The sequence below is a fragment of the Sarcophilus harrisii genome, chromosome 2 (assembly GCF_902635505.1).
Source record: "Sarcophilus harrisii chromosome 2, mSarHar1.11, whole genome shotgun sequence".
Lineage (NCBI taxonomy): Eukaryota > Metazoa > Chordata > Mammalia > Dasyuromorphia > Dasyuridae > Sarcophilus > Sarcophilus harrisii.
The window spans coordinates 460,116,916-460,144,282 of record NC_045427.1 but is presented as its reverse complement, the minus strand read 5'-3'; the positions used below and the strand labels follow the sequence as shown (position 1 = coordinate 460,144,282).

Here is a 27,367-nt window from a genome sequence, read left to right as displayed (position 1 = left end):
CATAAAGTAGAGAAAAGACATATAATCAATATGCTACCCTATTGCTGCAAGTCAGAATTTCTTCACCCTTTTTTGTCAGGGACTTCTTTGGCATTCTCTGGCATTTGACCTTCACCCCAATGGCCACCAGCCCAGAAATGAAGTTCTGCTTTCCTTTTTGAGATTCTTCTAGACCCCTCCCTATTGGCTTCCTCTGATTCCAATCCCCACCTCCCCATCCCAACATCTAAAACTCCTCTCACTGACTTCCTTCACCAGCCTCGATGCTTGGCTTTGTCTGGTGGGGAAAGAGTCTAACTCTTGCTGAGGATGTCTCTCATGAGGCTGACTTTTTGTGCAGGTCCCTCCCTTTATCTCAGTTTAAATCTTTGGGGAGGGTCTCCATTCTCCAGAGTTGCATCTAGAAGGAGAGGGGGCAAAAAAAGCAAACTTGATCCCCCTCCATTTCCAAGTAGGAAATCCATATGTTAAAAGGTTAGGGGCAGCTAGGTGGTGCAGTGGATCGAATGCCTAGTTTGCAGTCAGGAAAACCTGAGTCCAAATGTGACCTCTGACACTTACTAGCTGTGTGAACCTGGGCAAGTCACTCATCCTGCTTGCCTCAGTTTCCCCATCTGCCAAATGATTTGGAAAAGGCAAACCACTCCAATATCTTTACCAAGAAAACTCCCAATGGCGTCACAAAGAGTTAAACCTAACTGAAAATAACCGAACAACAATAGAATTGGTTATGCTAGTCACTGGTAACTTATGGGAATGGGAAGAGGAGGTTTAGTACACGATTGGTTAGGTCTTGAGCCAATGGCATTAAAACCCCTCAAAGGAACCCGTAGACCCTTGAATGGAATATGAAGGCTCATTACAGGAAGAAAAAAAGCCATTTAGAAGAGGGCCATTTTTAGGATAGCCAAGGTTCTCTCAGTCTTAGAGAAAGTTTGAATCTAAGATCAATAAGCAAATAGTATTCAATATAAAGTCAATTCTTTGAAAGATAAATAAATATGATCAACAAACAAATAATCTGGCAGATTAGCCAGAGTCTGTGAAAAGGAAGACAGGTAGGTAGGTACCACCCATGGGAAGAATGTTAGATTTGGACTCAGAGGATCTGGATTCAAATCCTGAATCTGCTATTTACAATCTCTATGACCTTGGACAAGTTTTCCTAACTTCTTTATTTAAAAAAAAAAAAACTCAGTTTTTCATCTGTAAAATGGGTGAGTTGGAATAGCCTATAATATTCATTACATTTCTAAGTTTATAATTTTATGAGTAGAAAAGGAATTACTTATTGAGGGGACAGTATTGTCAAATGGGGGGAAAAGATTTCAGGTTGGAGGGGAGCAGAGCTGGGATACAAGAGAAAAAATATTTGAAGGTTATGAATGAGAAGAGATCAAATTTTCTGTGTAAAGGACAGACCTGGGGAGTTTTCAAGAAAAAAGAGATTTAGAGGGGCAGCTAAATGGTACAGTGGATAGAGCACCAACCCTGAAGTCAGGAGGATCTGAGTCCAAATCTGGTCTCAGACACTTAACACTTCCTGGCTGTGTGACCCTGGGCAAGTCACTTAGCTGTAACTGCCTCAGCAATAAATAAATAAAATAAAGAAAGTAATTTAGAAAGAAAGAAGAGGTTCATGTTTTCCTGATGCATACGGAACTTTAGGAATTCACAGAATTTCAAAATTGAAAGGAATCTCAGTAGCCATCTAGTTCAAACTACACCTGAAAAATCAATCAACATTTATTAAGTGCTTCTATGTACCAAGCATTGTGATAAGAGATGGGCATACAAAAAGAGGCAAAGGACAGTCCCTGCCCTCAAGGAGCTTATAATCCTATTGGAGAGCCAACATGCAAATAAGTGTATGCAAAATATTCCTCATATATAAGAAGTATGATTTTAACAATTAATATGATTATAATAATTCAATAATAATAGCAAATTATATATAGAAATGGGAAATAATAGAGAGAAGGTACAGGAAGTAAGTCCCTCTATCATATAGCTGACAAATGATCATCTAGCTCTTTCTTGAAGACCTCTAATGAGAAAAATCCCTCCCTCTCCCAAAACAGCCTATTCCATGTTTGCATAATTCTGATAGTTAGGAAGTGTCTCCTTACCTGAAGCCTAAATTTGCCTCTTTGGAGCCCATGGTTCTGCCCGCTAAGGCTGAGCAAAATAAAACTAATCCTTCTGGCCTATGACAACCTTTCAAAAAGTTGCAAACATTTACTAGTTCCACCCTAAATTTCCTTTTCTATGGTCCCAACACCCATTCCCAGTTCCTTTATCAATTCCTTACACGTCATGACTCTCACCACTCTGGTCACCCTCCTCTGGAAGCTCCTTAACATCCAGCATCCTTTCTAAAATGTGGACCCCAGAATTAAACATAATTCTTCAGGAATGCTCTGACTCAGAACAGTACTAATAGCTCCTGATGCTTGGGAGTTCTGCTTCTCATGATGTGACCTTTAAAAGCAATAGCTTTGTTGTCTTCCACATCACAGTGTTGACTCACATTAAGATTACTAAAACTATATCTCTTTCAGACGAAATGCTGTCTAACCATGTCTTCCCCATTTTGAACTTCTGCATGTGATTTTTTTTAATCCAACTGTACAACTTGACACTTTTCCCCTATTAAAGTTTATCTTCTTCAATTCTAGTATTCTAGGCAGCCAGGATTATTTTGAAACTTGACTCTGCTGTCACCCATCCCTTTCAACTTTTTGTTGTCTGTTAACAATTGATTAGTATGTCACCTCTTCTTTTAGAGCAAAAGAAGTCTGAGACTGAAAGAAGAGGAAGAATGGGGAGAAAGGTGGTAGGGTATTGCAGCATCTCGTCTAGTCAGAAATCTCATTGGCTCTTGTTGATTTTCTAGAGAAAACTCCATGAATTTCTAAGGAAATGGTCCCCTGGTCCTCCTGTGACAGTTACTCCTTGACTCAACCCATCATCCTGATACTGATGAGGGATGGAATGTGCCAGGGAAACTTATTTAAGCCCTAAAAAAAAGTGTATAAAACTAAATCTTTTTCCTTGGGGCACTTGTAGTCTGGTAGGGGAACTAAGAAAGTAATATCAAAACAAAATCAACTAGATAGAATGCATTCTTTTTTGTTCCACTCTGTAGCAATAGATTTGGAACACAAAGTAATCTAAGCCCTTTATAAAGTAAACATTCACATTTCTTTGCCTCTTGCCATGAACACACAGAAATTTAGAACAGAATACGCTCCAAGTCTGACTCAATTTTGGGAGTACTGAGGGGAATGTCATGTACAATTAAATATCATCCTCCCATCCCACATCTTTTCCTTCATTCATGACCACCACCACTCCTTAATTACAGAACCTCTTCTCTCCTGAGTGCTTTGTTCAGTTTTCTTATTATTCAACCTGTATAACCATTTCCCCTTTATTCCTTATTCCCTTCCTTCCAGTTATCAACCATCCATCTTCATAGCATTGACAGTTAGGTTCAATTCTTGAACAAAAGTGTGTTTTCTTACCAATAAATGAGTTTTACTTCTCACTGTTTCTAGCCTCTTCCCTTTCCAATCCATCCTCTACACAGTATAATATCCCCAAAGCACAGGTCTGACCATAACTCCCTCTGTGATACAACACATACTCCTCAGGGTATTTCAAGCAAACAATCGTGTTTCACTCTCCCTTTTCTCATTTCCTTTCCAACAAAATGGTCTCCCAGATGCTCTCTGAACCTGGTCTGCTATGTCCTTTTTGCTCCTTCTCCCAAGCTGTCCACCTGTGCCTAGAATGCACCCCCTGCACATTTCTGATTCCTATAAAATCCTTAGTTTTCTTTATCACTCAGTCTAGATGCCATCTCCTACATGAAACCTTTCCTGATCCCCTCCATTATGAGGGCAAATTATCCTATATTTCCTTATTTCTGTACATAGCAACTTGTAATCTCTTTGAAGACAGGGATGATTTTTTTCTTTGGATTCTCATGACCTCCACAAAGTTCTCTAGTATTGCTCATCTTTGTGTGAAGATGATCACGGGGGTTCGGAGGTATGTCAGTAGAGGGAAGGCTCCAGAAGCACCCACTACACTAGAAAAGCTTCAAGAAGAGTGCCAGCCCATGCCTATGACTGCTTTAAGAAGGCCAAACTATCCCTAGAGAGATTTAAAGATGGAACTGGAAAGAAGAGAACCAGATGAAAAATGGAAAGTATTTCTTTTTTTTAACAGTTTATCCTTATCTAATTTTAAAAATATTTTATTAATGGTCCTTTTTATGGCTAGTTTTCAATAAACAATGTTTCTCATCCAACCATACCTTGAAACAAAGAAAAAAGATTAAGCAAAATCAACTACAGACCATAATGACACTCCCCACCTAGAGTCTACCACTTTACTATCTTGAGGAGGAAATGTGCATTGGTATCATCAGTCCTCAGGAACCAAATTGATCATAATTCACAATTTAATCTGAATTCAAATATCTTTTAGTGTTGTTTTGAGCAATAGTGTTGTCATTGTATATATTATTTTCTTGGTTTTGCCCTTTCCACTGTTCCTCAGTTTATATATCTTTTTATATTTCTCCAGAATACATTGTTTGTTACTTCAAAACATCAAGAAATCTGTGATATCGTTCAGGAGACTTAGATCTTTGTCCAACTGCATCTCCTTCTTGACAAAGAACATCTTCATCCCAAGCTAGGGTCTTGTTTTTGCTCTGCAAACCTGCAGAGCTAGATCAAAAGACATGAGCTGTATACCATTCTAAAAAAACCTTAAAGAACTATATAAATGATTATTGTTGTTATACCTGAGAATAGAAACCAAAAGAATTCCATTTCCCCCAACAGTATTCCAAGGCATAATATTATTATATCCTCTAGGATCTAGAGAGGGGACAATCACTTTCTGAAACAATTCTAGGCTAGGAAGTCTCTGTTTTTGAACAATATTAGAAAGTCATATTTTTTAACTAGGTTGGTCTATCAAAGGAGAACATTCATTGTCTTCTGTTTCTCTAACCCTTTGAGATAAAAGGAGAAAAGTATCAAGACAATAAGGGAGACTTACCATATTTAATTCAACTAGCATTTGTTAGTATCTATGAAACATAAGAAACTGTTAGGTGTACACAGATAAAAGAAAAAAAAAATTGATCCTTGCTCTCTACTATCTTATATTGTATTGGGAATAGAAATCTGAATATAAGTTTAATTTTTTATAAAATGTTAAAATGAAAAACTCCCTCCCCATCCAGATTTAATCTGTTATTATGTGCAGATTTTATTGAATGTCTCAATTTGAAACATAATGGAGAGAAAATAAAGTTGGGGAATAATAAACTTGGATGTTGACAGGCTAGACCAAACAAACACTTTCCTAGAAATGAAGGAACAATTAAGACAATGCCCAGAGTGGACAAGATTTGACAGCATTGCTCCCCTCCTACTCCTGCAACCCCTCATTGATGGCAACAAGAAATTTATAAAACATGTTTCTCTAGGTCGAGTTACAGATATTGTCCAGAGATCTGAGAAGGCATTCCAGCTTCCTTGATCCTCCTCCTCCCACTCCTGAGCAAAAGGTCCTAGAATCAGAGATTGGATTCAAGGTTGTGGCAGCTTCTCTTCCCAGGGAAAAAAGTTCCCATTCCACCCACCCCCCAAGAGACAAACAAAAACATAGCAACTTGGCCTCCTGAAGTATACAAGGAACTGAAATCAAATCCTCTTGGATTAGTCACTTAAGTGAAATCAGAACAATTTACTTTTATTTCTGTTTCAGTTCTGGCCTTGACCACATTATTCTATGTTTACCTCATCCCACTGATGTATACCAGACCTTCCCTTCCCCAGTTTCATTTACTTCCTTTCCACCTACTCTTCCCAGTTTCCTTGAACTGACTCCCCTCAACTGCTTAGCTCAAAGCATGTTCCTCTTCACCCCGGAGCCATCACCCTCAATCCCCCTGCCCCATATTTGCTATTAAATTAGAGACTGGTCTTCCTGATAATCACATCCCCAATTCTGAAGGATGTAACCCATCTCTCACAAACCCTAAAAATAAGGGTCTAAGACAAAAGAGAGAAATGAAATTCATGGACTATCCATGTAGAGACATTACAAAATCATGCATCTTCCTATTCTATTGTCCCCATAAAGAAGGGATTTTCCTGCCTTTGTTTATTATGTATTACTCAAATGGAGAAACGGGTTCATTTTCAATTTAATTATAGTGAAATCTTTGATTCATTTTTATATTATCTCCAGAAGAACTTTAAAGGCATTAAACTAAATAAAGTAAGGCCCTGTATCTCTATAATATGTATTTTAAAATGGTATTAACAGCAGACCACAGGCTCATTCATGATTTTAAAATTATGATTCTTAGTATCCTCTTTCCTCTTTTCTCCTTCTTTGCCATCATCATTACAGGAAAAGAAGGAGGCCACACAAATAGGGCCCACAAAATGAGAGTCATATTGAATTATTCTTTATTCATGGCTTGCCACAGTCAAAAATTGCATTGCCAAGGGATCAGCTTCTGTGATGAGCCTCTCCATAATTAACTAGTCTGGTCCTTAGGAAGCAAACGTGGTCTGTTACCCAGCCATATTCAAATTCTAACAATGGTAGAACCTTCCAGAGTTCATGTTCCACTAGCATAGCGTTCAAGATTCTAGGATTGCTTACAATGTAGATTTGCAGATTTTGAATTTGTTCCAGATGATCTTTGCAAGGGATTGCAAAGTGTTTCAGTTCAGAGAAGGAATATTGCTCCTGACCCAAAGCCTATTGGTATGGGACTCTCTCCTAGTTGAAAATGAATACCCTACCTTATGTAAGGCAAAATTGATTAGACCAGGATAATTTCAGCCTTCTTCAATCTTCTTTCAGACTCTTTAAGTTCAACATCACTTCAGGTGCTTCTGGCTTCCAGCTTCAAGAAAATAAGATGGGAGAAACCAACCTTATTTCAGGTTACTGAAAGAAAAGACTCTAGGAAGACATCAGAGGAGTTGGTAATCCCTTAATCCTGTCTTTCTTCTCAATTTGATACACTAGAGATTTGGGGGAATTTTCCCTTTATGAGCTCTAAAACAATATCTTTTGGTTGCGCTGAGTTATCTCATTCTTAATGCACTCTATATTGCCTGATATATATTCTCTTATGTTACCTTCTCTGATTGCTATTCTGTTATAATTTGGATAAATAGGTTTCTTCCCTATTTTGTATGTTCATTGTGAAACTGGTAATTGCTGGGAAAGGAATCAAGACTTGGACATACTGTAAAGGGTCTTAATTCCACCCAATAATGACACAGAAATAACTCAGATTGAACTTGATCATATCTCTTAGAATAAAAATTTTTTAATGGAGCAGGTCATTATAATTCTAGTTTAATAACTCTTTTCTCTGAGAAGAATATAATGGTAGTCTCTGGCCCCAACTTCCTGCTTCCTCTCCTGGAAGGGATGGAAGTCTCCCTTGGAAAAGGGTGAGGGAGAAAAAATCTAGAGATGTCTATTCTGTCTCCCTCCAAGCCACACAGCAATCCCCCTATGCTACAAGAGGAGGATAATCCCCTTTTACATGCACACTCAGATACAGACAGACAGACAGACACAGACACAGACAGAAAGAAAAAGAATAGACATATTGATATTTGAGTAGCACAGCTAGAAGATTATCAAATATTATTCAATAATGAAACAGAATCTATTATAGATATAAACTAAGAAAGTTGGTGTGAGGGCAAGGGTTCTGAATTTGGATTTAGATGACTTGGTTTTGAATTCCTTTTTTAATTACATATAACTTTAAACAAATCACTTCATTTCTAAGACACTCTGCAAAATGAGGAACATGGACTGGATGATCTCTTAACAACAGAGTTAGATTCGGTATATGCCCAAATACAGGTATTTGGTCACCTCATGTTACCATATTTGCAAAGAGACTACCATGAAAATAATTACCATATATCTATCTCACTATCTATAGCAGAGAATGAAAAGGTAAAGATATTTTAGGGACAATTCAATAAAACCTCCAAATTAATTAATATATACTTTGATACTTTGTGACTTCAATGAGAAAGTGAGAATGCCATGAGGATGATAAGAATCATATTAGAAAAGTATAGTTCAAGAAGTAAAAAATACGATGCTAAAGACATAGCAGTCTCAAAACTATCAAGAATTTTTTTTAAACAAAGAATCGGTGGAAACTAGATATGGAGGATACCAAATAACAGGACACACACACACTCACTCACACAATGAAACTGATTATATTTCAACAGACAGGAAAAGATTTGTTTTTGATGTTGAAAGTCAGCCCTGAATCAGCTGTCTGTGTAGACTCAGACCACCAACTTGTCAGATCAAAGATCAGAATTAGTAAAAAACTAAAAGAAAGAATAATGAGAAAAAGATATGGCACACAACTGAAAACAACTCAATCCTGAAGTATTTAAACAAGTAATTGATAATGAAACGTGGATAACGAACAACAGAAATGACATCAACATCAATTAAAATAATTTTATGCAGAAGTTAAACTGATGGAAATCAATTGCCATAACAAGGAAATCCAAAGGGTCAAATGAGTACCTTAGTTAGGAAAGACTTAACTTATTTTCCAAGTAGAGAAAAGTGGTGGCCAAACAGAACACTAATTTGGAATATCAACTTGCTTTTAAAAATCTTATAAAGATCATAGGATTATATACTTAAAGCTAGAAAGGACCTTAGTGGTCAATTCAAATATTAAAATTACTTAAAATAATTCCTTGGTTTTCTTCATCGTTAACTAGAATATCTATTGGCTACAAATTGGAGTGAGAGGAGCTAATTTGTTTTCACCCCATCTCCCACTCCCATCACTGGGAACCTTCATATTCATAATGTTGATTACTCCAATACTGTGACCTCAAAATAAGTGTTTATTAATTGTTTGATTGGCCCAACTAATAACTTTCTTAGATACAATTTGAATCCATGTTTTCCTGATTCCATATAACATGCTGCCTCAAGTGTAGATTGATAGTGAACAAACCAGATGATGAATAGTTTATAAGAACTATCACTTTATAAAATAGAAAGTAACTGTTGAAGGCAAACCCAGTTTAAAAAAAGCTCAACAAGAGATCAAACTAATTGGGCAGATAATGAAGAAAATAGAAAAGAATAGGAACAATTCACCAGCAAAAACAGTAGAGCTAACACATTCAAACTGGAATACCAGAGTCAGATTTAAAAGGAGAAGGTCTGGATTCAGAGGATCTGATGGAGAGGAAAAAACAGGAGAGGAGAGGAAAGGAGAAATGAGAAGAGGAGAAGAGAAGAGAGACTAGAAGAGGAAACAAGAGGAGAGGACAGAAAAAGAGAGATTTCCCAAAAACAGATTAAAGTAAAATTTAATATAATTCCTCTGTTTTCTTTACACTCAATAGGGTGATGGCTGCAACTTGAGGGTGAGAGGAGCTAGTTTCTTTTTCACTTGGTTCCATACTGCTTGCGGACCTCAGTATTCATATTGATTCTTTCACACTATGACCTCAAACTTCCTTTGCCTCATTAACAACCTATCTCCACCCTTCTTTAGCCTCCAACTGCCACAGTCACACTTCAGATGTCACCATCACAAAGAACTGCACTACCTTCAAGATTCTGAAGTTTAGAACTCCAATCTTCAACCACAATTTCTTCTACCTCTCCCCCTCCCTTAAGCCAAACAAGCCCTCCCTGTTATATTCCCCTGTTTCCTTACCCACATCTCAGTTTCTTTCCTCATTTGCCTTCATCTAATCCCTACTCCATGGGGAGCCACTTCCTCACCTCCCTGACCTTCCAGAATGCTATGATCCTGAATTTCTTATTTCTCTGGATGTTAGAAAAGTCACAAAGTTTTTCTGACTTTACTGCCTAGCAATTCATAGCCCATAATCAAAACTGGGTCTTCGATTGCCATTCTGTGAATTAATCCTCATGACTTCCTTACCTCGCTGTCCCCAGGAACTATTTCAAACTGTTCCTTCCTCTTTGATTCCTCACATCCCATATTAATATGATCTATTTGGCACTAAGAAGAATACAGGTCATTCAATATCAGCTCTTCTTCTTTATATCATAAAACTTATTAATATCTTTGCTCAACCTCTTTCTCTTCCATTCCTTCAAAATTATTCCCTCTCCTTGCCAAGGATAACTCTTCCCTTTGATTCTTCTTTGGAATCTTGCTTCAGGCATCTTCAATTTATCCCTCTGTCTTTTTCTATGTGTATGTTCATCTTCCTTTCTTTTTTTTCTTCCTCCCTCCCTTCCTTCCTTATCTCCTTCCTTTCAGGTAACTTGGGTAATGTGTTTTGTCCAATGTCACAGTTAGTAAGTGTCTGAGGTTGGATTTGAACTCAGGTACCCCTGATTCCAGGGCCAGTAGTCTATCCACTGTACCACCTGGCTGCTCCTTTGCCATCTAATTGCCCCCTCCCCCATTCTAATAAATCCAAGTTACTGCTCCCATCCAACTTCTTTCCCTTTTTTCTTTCTGTGAAGTATTTTTAAAAGATATTTTCATTTATTTGATTAAATGTCAATTACATATTTTTAAAAATTAGCATTCCTTTTTTAAAAAAATTTCATTTTTTTGGCCTCCCATCCCTTCTCCACCCTTGAGTAAGCTGAAGTAATTTTTTATTCCTATTTTTCGTTATTATATCACTTACATTTCCCAATGTATTCACTCTCTTTCCCAGAGAATAATTGTTTATAATAAAGAGTAAAAAAGTCTCTTCTCTCTTTTACCATTTTTGAGGGACAAATAAGGTGGTTGTCCCATAACTCTGACCTTTGCTCAGTGGTTCCATCTGCTTCAGTCAATATCTATCCTTAATGCCTGAATGGGTGTAGTCTCAGTCAAATTGAGACCTGTTGAAGACCTTAACTTAAAAGGGCCAAACTCTCCGACTGCCTCAAGGGCCACTTCTAGTCCTGATCTATGTCTAGCTTCTGGACCAGAGGCTGTGGAGGGGAAGGGGAATCAGTGACCTTGTCCGGCCTCCCTCACTAAATCCAACTCACTTGCACTCATGGCATCATCTCCCTGATGTCCTGGTCCTCTTTGAGAATGAAGAACAAACAACAATCATTCTACACAAGCCGGTAGGTGCAGTGGTTAGAGTGCAGGACTCCAAGTCAGGGAAATTTTAGTTCAGATCCAGCCTCTGCAACTTACTGGCTGTGTGGCCCTGGTCAAATCACCTAACCTGAGCTTCTGTTTTCTCATTTGTGAAACTGGAATAATGGCATCTACTTCGCAGAGATGTTGTGGCGATAAAATGAGATAGAAAGCATCTTGCATGCAATAAAGTGTTATATAAATGTTAGCTATTATTTTTGCTATTAAATTCAATTCTTTTTGCTAGCTAAGATATCCTTTATTCTTACTTTGCTATATATCAATGTGCCTTACAGGATGAAGATTTTCTTTCTTATCATTTCATGCTTTTACTCAAAATTTCAACCACTTCTCCCTGTTGTTGATTTCCTAGATCAATTTGTCTTTTTCTGTTTTTTTCACATGATAGATCTTTCTCATTATAGATGTCAGACTATTCTTTATTGAAGCCCAAGTCTCTTTCATTTCCTTTAAAGTCTGCTTTTTAACCAGTATGATTCCAGCTTCTCTCCTTCTCTTCCCAGGAGTGCCAGTCCTTATGTCTGTCTGTCTGTCTCTGTCTCTATCTCTGTCTCTGTCTGTCTCTCTCTCTCTGTGTGTGTGTGTGTGTGTGTGTGTGTGTGTGTGTGTGTCTGTCTGTCTCTATCTCTGTCTCCGTCTCTGTCTCTCACTCTCTATCTCTCTGTGTGTGTCTCTGTCTCTATTTATCTATCTATCTCTGTGTGTGTGTCTGTCTCTGTCTCTGGACAGCTAAAACTATTTGAAAACCAAGCTTCACAATCACTAAAGTTGACCAAGAAAGAAGGACGATAAGCTGAAGAAGAAAGTTATAGGATGAAAATTATCTCAATAGACCCCTGGCCCTTATTCAGGGGTCCTCAAACTTTTTAAATAGGGGGCCAGTTCACTGTCTCTCAGACTGTTGGAGGGCCGGACTATAGTAAAAACAAAAACTTTGTTTTGTGGGCCTTTAAATAAAGAAACTTCATAGCCCTGGGTGAGGGGGATAAACGTCCTCAGCTGCTGCATCTGGCCTGCGGCCCGTAGTTTGAGGACCCCTGCAGTGATGACCATGTACTATTGAGAAGTACCTCAGCTATTGATGATCAGTGGGAAGGAGTTTTAGCTGTCCAGATAACATCATCATAAAAGCTTTGCAAGTTATACTCCAGAATGTTATTTAAGCTCAGCAACTGAGTTCATACAATGTAAGTATATCAAAGGAACCCACTAAAAGCTTCAGTTTGTTTCACATTATCCATGTGATCAGGCTAGGCACCTGTGCTCTGGACACTAAAGAAGGGGATCAGTCTTTAATATAACAGTAAAGGGTGAAAGGAGAAAGGGGCCTGGAGTTTTCACAAGCAATGACTTCCTGGGCCCATTTCTTCAGAATTTATAGCACTACATGCTGAAGGTAGCCCTTAATAGGCCCCAACAGCTAAGAAAGTAGAAGATAGAATATGGGGAATATCAGCAAAGTAGGGGGGAAACAAAGAAAAAAAGATGGATAGATCTCATTAGTTAATTCAGTTTCATCTTATTTCATCCAGGCTTGTATATTGTCTGCATCCGTCTGCTAAATAATTAAAACCTTTCCCCAAAAAAATAGGGACAGAGAGATTAGTTGGCAAAATAAATAGAGATGCATCTGGTGAAGTAGCAAGGTGAAGTGAGGTTGGTATATCTCATTAGATAATTGGATTGCTTTTTCTGCTTTGTCTGCTTATGTATATTAAATAAATTAAGACTTACCCTCCAAGTGGGGACAGAAAGCCTGGAGTCATAGGATCAGAGAATTAGAACTAAAAGGAGCCTTTCAGAGGTCACCTAAGACTAATCCCTGTTCCCCTCATTTTACAGATAAGAAAAATAAAGCTTGAAGAGAGTAAATAAGTTAGCCAAGGTCACCCAATCTGATCCAGGATTCACTCAAGATTATAGGTTTAAATGGGGCAGGTAGGTGGCACAGGAGATAGAGTTCTGAAGTTCAGGAGGACTTATCTTAAGCTCACTTTTCCTTCTTCCTCCTACCCTCTTGTCGTTCCTTCTTCTTTCCCTCTTTTCTCTCCTCTCCCCCTCTTTCCCTCTCTCCTTTTCTTCCCTCCATCCCTCTTTTCTTCCTTCCTTTCTTTTTTCCTTTCTTCCTTCCTTCCTTCCTTCCTTCCTTCCTCTTTTCCTCCCTTCCTTCTTTCTTTCTTTCTTTCGTTCGATTCTTTACTGACAATTCCTTCTCCAGATCCTGTGTGTGCTTAGAGGAAGAAAAGGGGGTGCAAGAGAAGGAGCAACTATTACTGGAAAGGGTGGTCAAGACTGAATCATTACCTGGAAAAAGCCAATTTGCTATGAACAGAAGATGGAAAGGGAGCAAGAGAAAGAGCTCTAAGTTGAAGAGATGTTTGTGAGTGTTACTCAAGACCCAGGAAGCTTCTTTCTCCCACAAAGAGTCTCAGTCCTTTGCAGAACCAGCCTTGAGCAGATCCAGGATCAGTCTTGAAAGGAACTAGATTTTTAAAAGAGGAAAACAGGGTTTTTCTCTCACTCCTCAGCTAATTATGTCTGGACCCCCCCCTCAAAGTCTTGGAGAAAAATAGCTTAAATAAAACTTAGAAATGGCTCATATCTATGGTATCTCCAAAAAGAGATAATGTCCTTTCTAAAAATGTCATTCAATATACAAAATCATAGTCATTAGATAGGAGAAAGCTTTTATTTCCTCTACCATTTGTATTTTAAGCACAAATGACTCATAAGCATGCATTAATACATGCTTAAAACATAAACTATAACCCATCATTTTTATTCTGCTCTCCAAGGAGATAGGAAAGGCTCCCAGGAGACTTCTGGGCCTGTTGAACAGATTTCACTTTCTTCTCAGTCTGCATTTTCTGAACCACAACTAAGTCAGATCTTCTGACTGATGATTTCTTTTCCCAATCCAGTGTGTGGTTAGAAGAAGAAAAGAGGGTGCAAGAAGAAGAAAAGAGGGAGCAACCATTACTGGAAAGGGTAGCCAGGGGTGAATCATTATCTAGAAAAAGCCAGTTTCCTGTGAGCAAAAGATGGAAAAAGTGTGAAAAAGAAATCTAAGTTGAAAAGGAGTCTTCAGTGTTGTTCTCAAGACCCAGGAAGCACCTCTCTTCCACAAAGAGCTCCAGACTTTTGCAGACCCATCCTCAAGCAGACCTATATGCCAGCCACGGCATATCTTGGGCTTTTTTGGTCCTTTCACCTGCAAAAAGTATCAGGTTAGTGGTCATCACCTACTCTAAAAGACTGTGTAGTTTCAAGAATCTCTAGCTGGGCGGCCATCACCCACCTCTGGAATTTCTAGGCTCCCAAAATCATGAAAAAGCTTCTAGTCTGGAAATATCATTTCTCATCATTGCTATTCATTGACCTGAATTCAGGAAAAGAAACACAAAGCAGAGGAAGTAATCAGGGACTGAAGGTCCCATCTCTGCCAGGATGCTTGTCTTTCTGAAGACCCCACAATAATTGGCATTTTCCTTTTTTGTCATCTTTACCAATCTGGTAAGTGCGAGGTAGAACCTGAATTGTTTTGATTTGTATTTCCATAATTATTAATGATTTGGAGACTTATCTTTCCTTTTTTATATACATATTTTTTTTATTCTGAATTTAACAAAATGCCAAAAGTGACAGAAAGTGCAAGAGAACATTTCCACATACAAATTATAACAGGAGATTATCTCTATTACATACAGCTTGCTTTCTAAATTATATAATAAATTCAACATGTTACTTTCAAAGTTGTCTTGCTTATTTGTGTTTCTGTTTGAACTTCTTCCTGTTCTATGCATTTTTTAAAAATGCTTCAATTACTCTGTTTTTTCTTTTTCTTCTTCTTTTGGCAACCCTACCACTGGCTCTCCTCTCCTTCCCAAATCCCTTCCAAATTAAAAGAAAAAGAAAAACACAGCTCTTATAACAAATAATCATAGTCAACCAAAACAAATACACATATTTTCCATGTCCAAATGTGTATATCTCATTCTCTACCTTGAATCCATCAACTCTGTTGGAAAAACTGGAAAACAATCTGGCAAAAATTAGACATAGACCAATATCTTAAACTATTTATCAAAATGGATAGATGACCTAGTTATAAAAGGAGATATTATAAGAAAACTTGAAGAACATGGAACATATTATTTACCATACTTATGAATAGATGAACAAGTTATGAATAAATAAGAGGTAGCATTGTGAGATATAAAATGGATAATTTCAATTATATCAAATTAAAAAGATTTTGTACATACAAAACCAATGTAGCCAAGATCAGGAAAAAAGCAGAAAACTGGGAGGAAATGTTATAGACAGTATCTCAGATCAAGGTCTCATATCTCAAATGTAAAGTACTTTTTCACATCTATAAAAATTCAAATCATTCATCAAATGGTCAAAGACTATGAATGAACAGGCAGTTTTCTGATGAAGAAATCAAAACAATTTGTAGTCATATGAAAAATGTTCTAAGTCATTATTGATTGAAGAAATGCAAATTAAAATAACCTTGAGATATCATTTTACATCTATCAGATTGGCTAAAATGATAGAAGGAGAAAACAACAAACATTGAAACACTAATTCACAGTTGATGGAACTGTGAACTAATCCAACCATTTTGGAGAGGAATTAGGTTCAAAGAATTATTAAACCACTTATACAATCCACCAAAAAGACTATATAGTCTCTTTCTGAAAATAATTAGGGGAAAAAAAGAAAAAAAACTTGTACTTCTTTTTTTTAATTTTTTATTAAAGCTTTTTATTTACAAAGCATATGCATGGGTAATTTTTCAACACTGACCCTTGTATAATCTTTTGTTGCAAATTTTCCCCTCCTTCCTCTAACTGGCAGGTAATCCAATACATGTTAAGTATGTTGAAATACATGTTAGATCCTAATATGCATATATATATATTTATACAGTTATCTTGTTGCACAAGAAAAATCAGATCAAGAAGAAAGAAAAAGAAAAACTGAGAAAGAAAACAAAATGCAAGCAAACAACAACAGAGAGAGAATGCTATGTTGTGTTCCACACTCTGTTCCCATGGTTCTCTGGATATAGATGGCTTTCTTCATCACTGAACAATTGGAACTAGTTTGAATCACCTCATTGTTGAAGAGAGCCATGTCCATCAGAATTGATCATCATATCGTATTGTTGTTGCCATGTATAAACCATGTATCTCCTGGTTCTGCTCATTTCACTTAGCATCAGTTCATGTAAGTCTCTCCAGGCCTTTCTGAAATCATCCTGTTGCTCATTTCTTACAGAACAATAATATTCCATAGCATTCATATATCATAATTTATTCAGCCATTCTCCAATTGATGGGCATCTATTCAGTTTCCAGTTTCTGGCCACTACAAAGAGGGCTGCCACAAACATTCTTGCACATAATGGTGCCTTTCTCTTCTTTAGTATCTCTTTGGGATATAAGCCCAGTAGTAACAATGCTGGATCAAAGAGTATGCAGAGTTTTACAGCTTTTTGAGCATAGTTACAAATTTCTCTCCAGAATGGTTGGATCCATTCACAACTCCACCAACAATGCATCAGTGCCCCAGTTTTCCAACATCCCCTCCAACATTTGTCATTAGCTTTTCCTGTCATCTTAACCAATCTGAGAGTTGTGTAGTGGTATCTCAAGAGTTGTCTTAATTTGCATTTCTCTGATTAATAATGATTTGGAGCATCTTTTCATATGGCTAGAAATAGTTTCAGGTTCTTCATCTGAAAATTGTCTGTTCATATCCTTTGACCATTTATCAATCGGAGAATGGCTTGAACTGTTATAAATCTGAGTCAATTATCTATATATTTTAGAAATGAGGACTTTATCAGATCCTTTGGATGTAAAAAGGTTTGCCCCCTTTCTAATCTTGTCTGCATTACTTTTATTTGTGCAAAAACTTTTTAACTTAATATAATCAAAATTATCTATTTTATAATCAATGATGATCTCTAGTTCTTCTTTGGTCAAAAACTTGTATTTCTAAAATATTGTAGCATATTTCCTTGTAGTGTCAAAGAACTAGAAATTGCAGGAATGTCTATCACTTGGAGAATAACTGAACAAGTTGTGGTGATAGAATATTATTTTGCTATAAGAAATAATGAGCCTGTTGATTTTAGAGAAAAATGGAAAGACTTTTATGAAAAAAATGAAGAGTGAAATGAGCAGAACCAAGATGACATGGTATACAATAATAGCAATATTGCTTTAAGAATAACTGAGATAAGAGCCTTCTGCACCCAGAGAGAGAACTGTAGGAACTGAGTATGGATCACAACATAGTATTTTCACTCTTTTTGTTGTTATTTGCTTGAAATTTGTTTTCTTTCTCAATTTTTTTCCTTTTTGATCTGGTTTTTCTTGTGCAGCAATATAATTGTGGAAATAGGTATAGAAGAATTGCACATCTTTAACATATATTGGATTACTTGCCGTCTAGGGGAGGGAGTGGGGAAAGGGAAGGGAAAATTTTGGAACACAAGGTTTTGCAAGAATGAATGTTGAAAATCATCCATGTATATGTTTTGAAAATAAAAAAATTTTAATAAATAAAAAATAATAACTTTGAATGAATAAATCATTCTATTATAAATATACAAAGTAACTGCAAAGGATATATGAAGGAAGATGCTATCTGCATCCAAAGGAAGAACTGATAAATAGACATATAATATGGTCATAGTATAGTATGGTTTTATTTTTTATAATATATATACACACATATGTGTGTTTGTATATACATGTGTTTGTATATGTACACATCATATATTTATGTCAAATGGTAGCTATCTCTAAGGTAGAGGGGGAAGAAAGGGGAAAAAAAGAAATACACAATAATTTTATTGTATATTTAAAAGAAACAGCAAGTTGTATATAATAGATTTGCAGTTTCATGTAAAATCTTCTTTTCTCTATTCTGTTACAGAAAGGCATGTTTAATTTTTTTAAGTTGAGAATTTTTAAAAAGGAAAAAGAAAAAGAAAAGAATTAAACACAGATAAAAACATGTAATATTAAGGCACTCCAGAAGTGAAAAAAAAATTATTCTTCAAGTTTAAAAAAAAAAAAGAACTTGGAGCTAAAATTGGGGATAAAATTAAGGCAACTAGCATACTTTATCAGTCCTCTGGAGTGGTGATTCACCATTGCATTAATGTAAATTCTTATGTCTTTCAAGGATTATCTTACAATGTTGCTATTACTATATAAATTATTCTCTTGGATATGCTCACTTGACTTTCTATCCAGAGTCTTCCTAGGTTTCTCTAAAACTACTCCCTTATTATTTATAAGATTTCATTATATTATTGATATAATTTATTCAGCTAATCCTTAATTAATGACCACCCCCCCTTATTTCTTAGTTCTCTGTTACAACAAAAACGATTTATTCATACATTTAATTATGAATCATTTTCCTATTTCTTTGATCTTTTTAGGGTATAGATTTAGAAATAATATAGTTGAGCCCAAAGGAAATATGCAATTTAATGACATTTTAGTATAGTTCCCAAAAGTTCCAAAATGTTTAGAACAAATCACATCCCCATGAATAGTGTGTCATGGTGCTTGTCTTCCTGAAGTCCCTCCAACAATTGTCATTTTTCCTTTTTTTGTAACCTTTATCAATCTAGTAAATTTGATGTAGAACCTGAGTTATTTTAATTTGCATTTCCCTAATTATTAATTATTTTGGAGTATTTTAATAGCTATTAATTGATTTTATTTTTTCCTTTGAAAACTGCCAGCTTATATCCTTATTCATCTAAGAATAGCTATCATTTCATATATACACACACACATATATATATATATATATATATATATATACACACACACATACACACACATATATGAATTAGTTCCTTATTTTTCTTTGATGCTGGACCTTTATCAGAGAATTTTGCCACAGAGAATCCTACTCCCAATTAACTGTTTCCCTTATTATTTTAACTGCATTGTGTTTGTCTAAAACCTTTTCAATTTTATGTATTCACATATTTCCAATTTGTCTTCTGTGATCTTCTTTATTATTTGATCACAAACTCATACTCTAACCACAGTTCCAAAAAGATATTTTATTCCTTGTTCTTCTAATTTGCTTTTTGTAGCTGGAAGATCTGAAAAAGCCCAAGATATGCCTTGGCTAGCCAGATCTGACTTAGAATCATTGCTTAAATAGTGCAGACTGACAGGAAAGTAAAATCTGTTCAACAGACTCACAAGTCTTCTGGGAATCTTTCCTACCTCCTTGGAGAATAGAATAAAAGTGATGGATTTAGTTTAAGTTTTAAGCATATGCTTTGTTAAGACTTAGCTCAAATGCCAACTTCTACCCCCCCCAAAAAAAAAAAACCCTTGCTGATCCCTCTCTCCAGGTGCTAATATACTCCCTTTCAAAATCAACTTCCATTTATTTATACTATACTATTATACTTACATATGTGCATGTTATTTCCTCCATTCGAATGTGAGCTCCTTGAGACAGTGCCCATTTCATTTATTCTTTGTGTTTCTTGAGAACATCATGTACAACTGGCATCTCTATTTCCTTTCTTCCCACTCTTTTGAATTTTTTACAGCCTAGCTTACAACCTCATCATTCAACTGAAGCAACATTTTCTAGAGTTAACAGATAACCTCTTAATTATCAAATCTAATTTGTTTGTTTTTTTTCCAGTCTTCATCCTACTTCACACCTCTGGGGCTTTTGACACTTTAAACACCTCCTCCTGCATACATTATATAGTAGTTTCTAGTGTTTCCATGTCACTGTTCTCTCCTGGTTCTTTTATATGATTGCTCCTTCCCAAGCTCTATTGCTAGATAATTTTGTCCAGGTCCCATTAGCTAAATTTGATTGTCTCCTAGTCCCTCTTCTCTTTTTCCTCTATATTTTTTCATTAAGTGATCTCATCAGCTTTAATGGATTTAATTGTCATCTATATGCTAATGATTATCAAATGTATTTATGCAGCCCTAACTTCTCTCCAGTCTTCAGGTTTGCATCTCCAACCGTCTATTGGACATCTTGATATCTTAAATTCGTCATGAACAAAATTGAACTAATTTCTCCCTGAAAGTCTTCCCATATTCCTAATTTCCCCATTATTGTTGCGTATACTTCATCTTCTTAGTCACCCAAGTTAAATGTGATATTTAAATCTTTATTCTATCTTACCCAAATGAATATGGAATCCATATCCAGTGAGAGGAATCCACTGCTAAGAGTGGGAAGGGGAAGCCAAGAAACTTACTTCATTTTGGGATAATGCTAATTCAGGAATACTTAACCTGGAGTGATGAACTTTTTTTTTCTTAAATTTTGATAGCTCAATTTCAAGATATTTGACATCTTTTATAACACTATTTATTTTATTTATGCATTTAAAACTATTATTATGAGAAGGCTTTGTCAGACTGCCAAAGATGAGAAAGTTCCTGACCAACAAAGGTTAAAAACCTTTGCTCTAATCTCTGTTAAGGAGCTTCTCCTTAAAGAAACTATGACTTTTTGCAGATGATATGATAGTCTACAGAATTCTAGAGAATTAACTAAATACTATTTGAAACAATTAACAACTTTAGCAAAGTTACAGGATGTAAAATAAATCCATATAAGTTATTGGCATTTCTATGTTACCAACAAAGCAGCAGCAAGAGATAGAGAAGTTCCATTTAAAATAACTGTAGACAATACAAAATATTTTGAAGTCTACCTTCCAAGACAGACCCAGGAACTATATGAACACAAATATAAAACAATTTCCAGTGTTATCAACTCAACTGACTAAATAATTAGAAAAATATCAATTGCTCATGAGCTAATGTAATAAAAGTGACAATTCTACCTAATTACTTATTCAGTGCCAAAAAATTATCTTATAAAACTAAAAAAAATAATTACAATATTCATTTGGAAAAAGAAAAGGTCAAGAATATCAAAGGAATTAATTTTAAAAAAGCAAAGGACAGTGGTCTCGTTATACTGGATCTAAAACAATACAAGAAATAGAGTGGTGGATCAGTGGAACAGGTTAGTTACACAAGACATAATAGTTAATAATTAAATTAATCTACTGTTTGATAAACACAAAGACTCCATCTTTTGGGATAAGAACTAACTATTTAAGAAAAATTACTGAGAATACTATAAAATAGTATGGCAGAAACTAGGCATAGATCAATATCTCATATCCTAAAGTAAGATGAAGTTGAAATGGGTATGTGATTTAGACATAAAGGGTGATACTATAGGCAAATTAAAACAGCAAGGGATAGAGAAGATCTTTGGAGAAGGGAGATATTTATGCCCAAACTAGAAGTTAAAAAAGATTATTAAATGCAATATGGGTAATCTTAGTTACATTAACTTAAAAAGTTTTTGCACAAATAAAACCAATGCTACCAAAATTAGAAGGGAAGCAGAAAACTGGGAAATAATTTTTTACAACCAGCGTTTCTGATAAAGGCCTCACTTTAAAATATATGGAGAATTTATAACTAAGTCAAATATGAGTCTTTCCCCAATTGATAAATGGTTAAAGAATATGAACAGACAATTTTTAGATGAAGAAATTAAAGCCATCTATAATTTTATGAAACAAGGCTCTAAATCACTATTGATTAGAGAAATACAAATTAAAACAACTCTGAGGCACCATCTCACACCTATCACATTAACTAAGATGACAGGAAAAGATAATGATAAATGTTGGAGGGGATGTGGGAAAATTGGGACACTGATGCATTGTTGGTGGATTTGTGAAATGATCCAACCATTCTGGAGAACAATCTGGAACTATTCCCAAAGAGCTGTCAACCTCTGTATACCTTTCAATCCCTGCTGAGCCATGTATCACAAAAGAGGGAAAAGGACCCACATATGCAAAAATGTTTATAGCAATTCTTTTTGTAGTGGTAAAGAATTGGAGACTGAGTGGATGCCCATCAATTGGAAAATGGCTGAATAAGTTATGGTATATGAATATAATCAAATAGTATTATTTTATAAAAAATATTGAACAGGTAAATTTCAGAAAAGCCTGGAAAGACTTACATGAACTGGTGCTGAGTGAAATGAATAGAACTAGGAAAATATTGCATACAGTAACAAGACTGTTTGATGATCAATTATAATAGACATAACTCTTCTCTGTAATATATAATGATCCAAAACAATTCCAATAGATTTTGGATGGAAAATGTCATCTTTGTCCAGGGAAAGAACTATGGAGACTGACCATGGATCAAAGCATGCTAATTTCACCTTTTGAGAGGTTTTGTTTTGTTTTTTCTTTCTTATGGCTTTCCCCTTTTGTTCTGAATTTTCTTTTCCAACATGACTCTTATAGAAATACATTAAAAACTGACTATATATGTGTGTGTGTATGCATATGTATATACATATACATATATATATATAAATTTTTAAAAAGAAAAAGTTTCTTCTTATAAAGGCTGCAATCTGCTTCTGCAACTTCCCCCCAGAACCTATTTTTGCCCTCTAGGGTTAAGTAGAACAATTGTAGTCTCTCTTTTTTCATGAGAGTCTTAAATACTCGTAGATGGCTATAATGTCCTCATGAAGTCTGTTCCTTTCTAGGCTAAATACTCCAAGTTTCTTCAAACATCTGGATATGGTGGGCTCTTCAGACCCCACCCCCCTTCCTTTTCCCTTTCCTATGAGTGTTCTCAATCTTAACAATATCCCTCCTGAATACAGTGGGCAAAGCTAAAGATAATCCTCAAGGTGTGTTCTGATCAAGGCAGACTATTAACGCCTCTGCCCTTCTTGATGCTAACTGGGATTGCACTAAATGCATTTGGTTCCCATGTCACGTTGTTGACCCACATTAATCCATTGATTAATTAACTCACTGAACAAACATTTGTTAATAACCTACTACACGCAGATGCTGGGCTAGACTCTCCTGGGCTTAGAATCTACTAAAGACCTTTTTCGGGAATATTTTTGTCTAGGCCAGGTTACACAGGGAGGGAAACCATGGCCAAGCAGCCATGGTCAGTCTTCTTCTCTTTCCATCAGAGTCCTTAATAATGGTGGGATCCACATTGTGAGGTTGGTCTGTCATGGTGACAGTGGAGAAGATTGTGAAAGAGGCCCCTCTAATGCACTGCAGCCCAAGTCTCCTTACACTGTCTCTCTCACCAGTCTCAGTGAGAGGCCTGGGCTGTAGCCAAAGCCAAGTGGGAAGAATACTCTCTCTAGAAAGCAATGGTGGTCTCTGTCTGGATCCTTGGTGGTGAAGGAGACCTAAAGGCACTGTTTAGATGGGATAGCGAGGTGGAAAACTGGACAAGACACAGAACATGGAATCAAGAAGACCTGAATTGAAATCTTGCCTTAGACATTTATAATTTTTCAATCTCAGTTTCTTCATTTGTAAAATGGATATAATAACAGTAACTAGCTCCCAGGGATGTGGTAAAGATCAATTGTATTAAGATATGTAAAGTGACTTGCAAAATTTTTAGTTATTCAGTCATTTCAATCATGTCTGACTCTTTGTCCCCATTTGGGGTTTTCTTGCCAAAGATGCTGTGGTGATTTGCCACTTCCTTCTCCAGCTCATTTTACAAATGAGGAAACTGAGTCAAACAGAGCTAAGTGATAGAGTGACTTGCCCATGGTCATACAGCTAGTGAGTAACTGAAGCCAGATTTGAACTTAGGAAAATGAGTCTTCCTGATTCCAGGCCTGGCGCTCAACATCCACCGAACCACCTAGCTGCCACTTTAAAGTACTCTATTAATTATGTATAGAAAAACCGCACATGTTTAACATATATTAGACTACTTGCTGTCTGGGAGAAGGGGAGGGGAGAACGAAGGGAGAAAAATTTGGAACACAAGGTTTTGCAAAGGTGAATACTGAGAACTACCTTTGGATGTATTTTGAAAATTAAAAACTATTAAAATACTATATTAATGCTTGTGATGATCTTGATGATGATAACAGTGGTGGTGATCAGCCCATAGTGATGAATGAATAAGTAGGTAGGTATTCATTTGCAAAAAGTAGCTAGAAGAGCATTTGATGGAAGAAATCTTTCTGAGATTGAAAGAGGCCCCTCTTTCACTCTCAAACACCCAAGTAAGAGTGATAGATACTGATTTTGGGGGTATAGTGGGTGCCAACCCCCAAAATCAGTATCAATCATGAATAATCAAAAAAGTGCTTAACCTAGGTGGAATTAAAAACTATAGACCCATGCCTTTCCAATTCCATGGAGATCATTACTGTAACTGTACTGTATTAAATATGATGATATAAATCATGGTCAATGATTGACACTTTATATTCACAAGGACCAAGATGATTATGGGAACTTTTTCCTAGGCCTTCTCCTAGAAAATCCCTACAAAACATTGGAATTTGCCTTTTTTTTCTGCCTCTGGGGTCTCCCCTGAAAACTTCAAAATTTGACTCATTTAGACCCTAACCAACCAATCAACAAACATTTGTTAGGCGCTTATTATTTACTGGATTCTTCTGAGAGCATCAAAATTTGTCTTATGTTATAGTCATAAGATCATAGGTTTAGAGTTGAAAGGACATTGGAAGCTATTTTGACCAACTCCTTTATTTAAAGATGAAGAAACAAAAACCTGGAGAGTTTAAATAACTTAACCAAAGTTACAAAAGAAATTTAATGGCATAGTCAGGATTAGAACTCACATCCTCTGACTCCAAATCCTTTCCACTTTATATACCAAGCTTCAAATTCTAGATATACAATAAAAAAAAATAGGGAAAAGATCTCTAACTCCCATGAAAGTGCTCAGATAATAAGAGACAAAATATAGGGCAAGATTTATTTAACACCAGAAAAAGTGTAAAGCATTGGCTTTCCAGTCCATAAACAGTCAAGACCCTTTTTCTATCAGATAGACCCCTGCCATTACCAAAAAATAATGTACAGAGGATAGCTAGGTGGCTCAGTGGTTAGAGCACTGGCCTGGAGCCAGGAAGACTCATCTTCCTGAATTCAAATCTGACCTCAGATACTTACTAGCTAAGTGACCCTGGTCAAACCACTCAATCCCATTTGCCTCAGTCTCCTCAATTATAAAATGATCTGGGGGAAGGAAGTGGTAAACCACTCTAGTGTCTTTGCCAAGAAAACCCCAAATGGGGTCACAGAGAGGAAGACACGACTGAAATGACTGAACAGCAACAAAAATCTAGAGAGGTGTGACTATTCTATCATGCAAATGAGGGACTAATTGAAAGAAACTTTACCATCTAACTCAATTTGCAGAAAAGAACACCAAAAAATGATAATAATAAATAAACAACATTGTGTACTCAAGTTTTCTGTCAGGAAGTCCAAGTAAGCGTATCCTACTACACAGTGATAATGACACTATAATACATGTGGCAAGTGATCAATGGAGAGCACCACATCAAGTAATTGAGAGAACAGGAAGCCTCTCCGTTAATAAAATAGCATGGGAGAGTGACCCTAGTTCTAGAAAGACAATGAATTTGAAATCATTTGCCCTTAAGACAGTTGGCTAGTCTATCCAATGAATAACAATAGAGTCAAGGACTGGTCCAACAACAGGTTTCAGCTAAAGAGCTGTCTGGGGAGGTGAATCAGGGTAAAACTGGCTTGGGTAAACATTCTAATAAAAATGAATATTTTGGTATATCACTAGGGCATGGGAAATGTGACCTTGACCTGAAAAAAATCATTGCCTTTTCAGGGGAAAGATCTCTTTTAATTCAGAGATAGTTTGTCCTGTTTGTCCACAGGTTCCATGAACCAAGAACTTGGGCTGTTGGGATACAAGAGTTGTACCCAAAAATATATTGGGGATTTGGACTAGTGTTAGGAGGTGTCTCAAAAGAATTTATGGGCTTGGATTATCTCCAGATTAAGAGGCAAAGACTTTTATTATGCTGTTGAATTAAAGAGAGCCCTTGGTGGGCAAGTTCTGATTCTTAGTAAACCGGTTTCTTTCAATTAGTCCCTCATTTGCATGATAGAATGGTCACACCTCTCTAGATTTTTGTTGTTGTTCAGTCTTTAGAGTTGTGTCCTCATCTCTGTGACCCCATTTGGGGTTTTCTCAGCAAAGTAAAGGAGTTAGTGAAGTAGTACCAGGTTTTGTAGAAGAAAATAACCTTGAGGTTGACATCATAACTTGGGCTTCTGATTGGATACAGTAACTATGGGATCATGATAATTTTGTCAGTGCAATGAAGGAATTCAACAAGAGTCCACTGCAGTTTAAGGACAGCAAAGGGCCCAGTTAAGGACAAGATAATCCTTGGAGTAACTTGGCCTCCTGGATGTATAGTTCAGACCTTCTCCAGTTAATTCTTCTCCCTGTGATCCACCTAGTTACCATAGGTGGGTTTTCTTGTGGTGACTCCTGAGGAGAAAGTGAGACTGGTGACTTTACCCAGCCTTCCCTCATTCAAATCTAATTCACTTGCATGTCATGGAATTGTGACCCTGATGTCTTGGTCATCTTTGAGAATGAAGAAATTCAGGATAGGATTTGTAAGGAAAGACCTCTCACAGGGAAATCTAATAATATACTAGCAAATGTTTATATAGCACCTATGTCTCAGGCGCTTTACAATTATTATCTGATTTGATCTTCACAAAAAACTGGGAAGTGGGTGCTATTATTATTCCCATTTTATATCTGAGTAAACTGAAGCAAAGGTCACATAGTTAGAAAGTTTCTGAGTTCACATTTGAACTCAGGTCCTCCTAACTCCAGACCCAAGTTCTATCTAACATGTCACCTACCAACCTGCATGCTCAAGGCTATAAATGACTAGATTTACTCACAGTTAGGAATTAATGATTGTTCATTGTCTTATTCTGTTTTCTTCCTTTTAAGAAAATATTTTCTCTATATTTTCATTAACTGTATCCTTGTAAGTGAGGAGCTGATCTCAGGATTCTTGTGTACTTTACTGAATTGGGGCTCTCAGCCAAAAGAACAAAAAAAAATCCCCCAAAGAAGACTTAGGTCCTCAGTACTATGTATCATGAGAGAATTCCTGATTCAAGGATGACAGCAGAAAAAAAAAAATAGAATTAAAGCAAAGATTTGAAGAATGGGTCTCATTTGACTA

At 36.3% G+C, this 27,367-nt stretch overlaps 1 long non-coding RNA gene across 3 annotated transcripts in view; it reads right to left on the bottom strand.

The window, feature by feature from the left end:
• LOC111718525 overlaps nucleotides 1–27,367 on the bottom strand; it is a 48,877-nt gene that overhangs the window by 14,803 nt on the left and 6,707 nt on the right. For all 3 annotated transcript variants that reach the window (XR_004232265.1, XR_004232263.1, XR_004232264.1), the window contains exon 3: nucleotides 6,846–6,949. This is a non-coding gene — a long non-coding RNA (uncharacterized LOC111718525). The remainder of the gene's footprint in view (nucleotides 1–6,845; nucleotides 6,950–27,367) is intronic.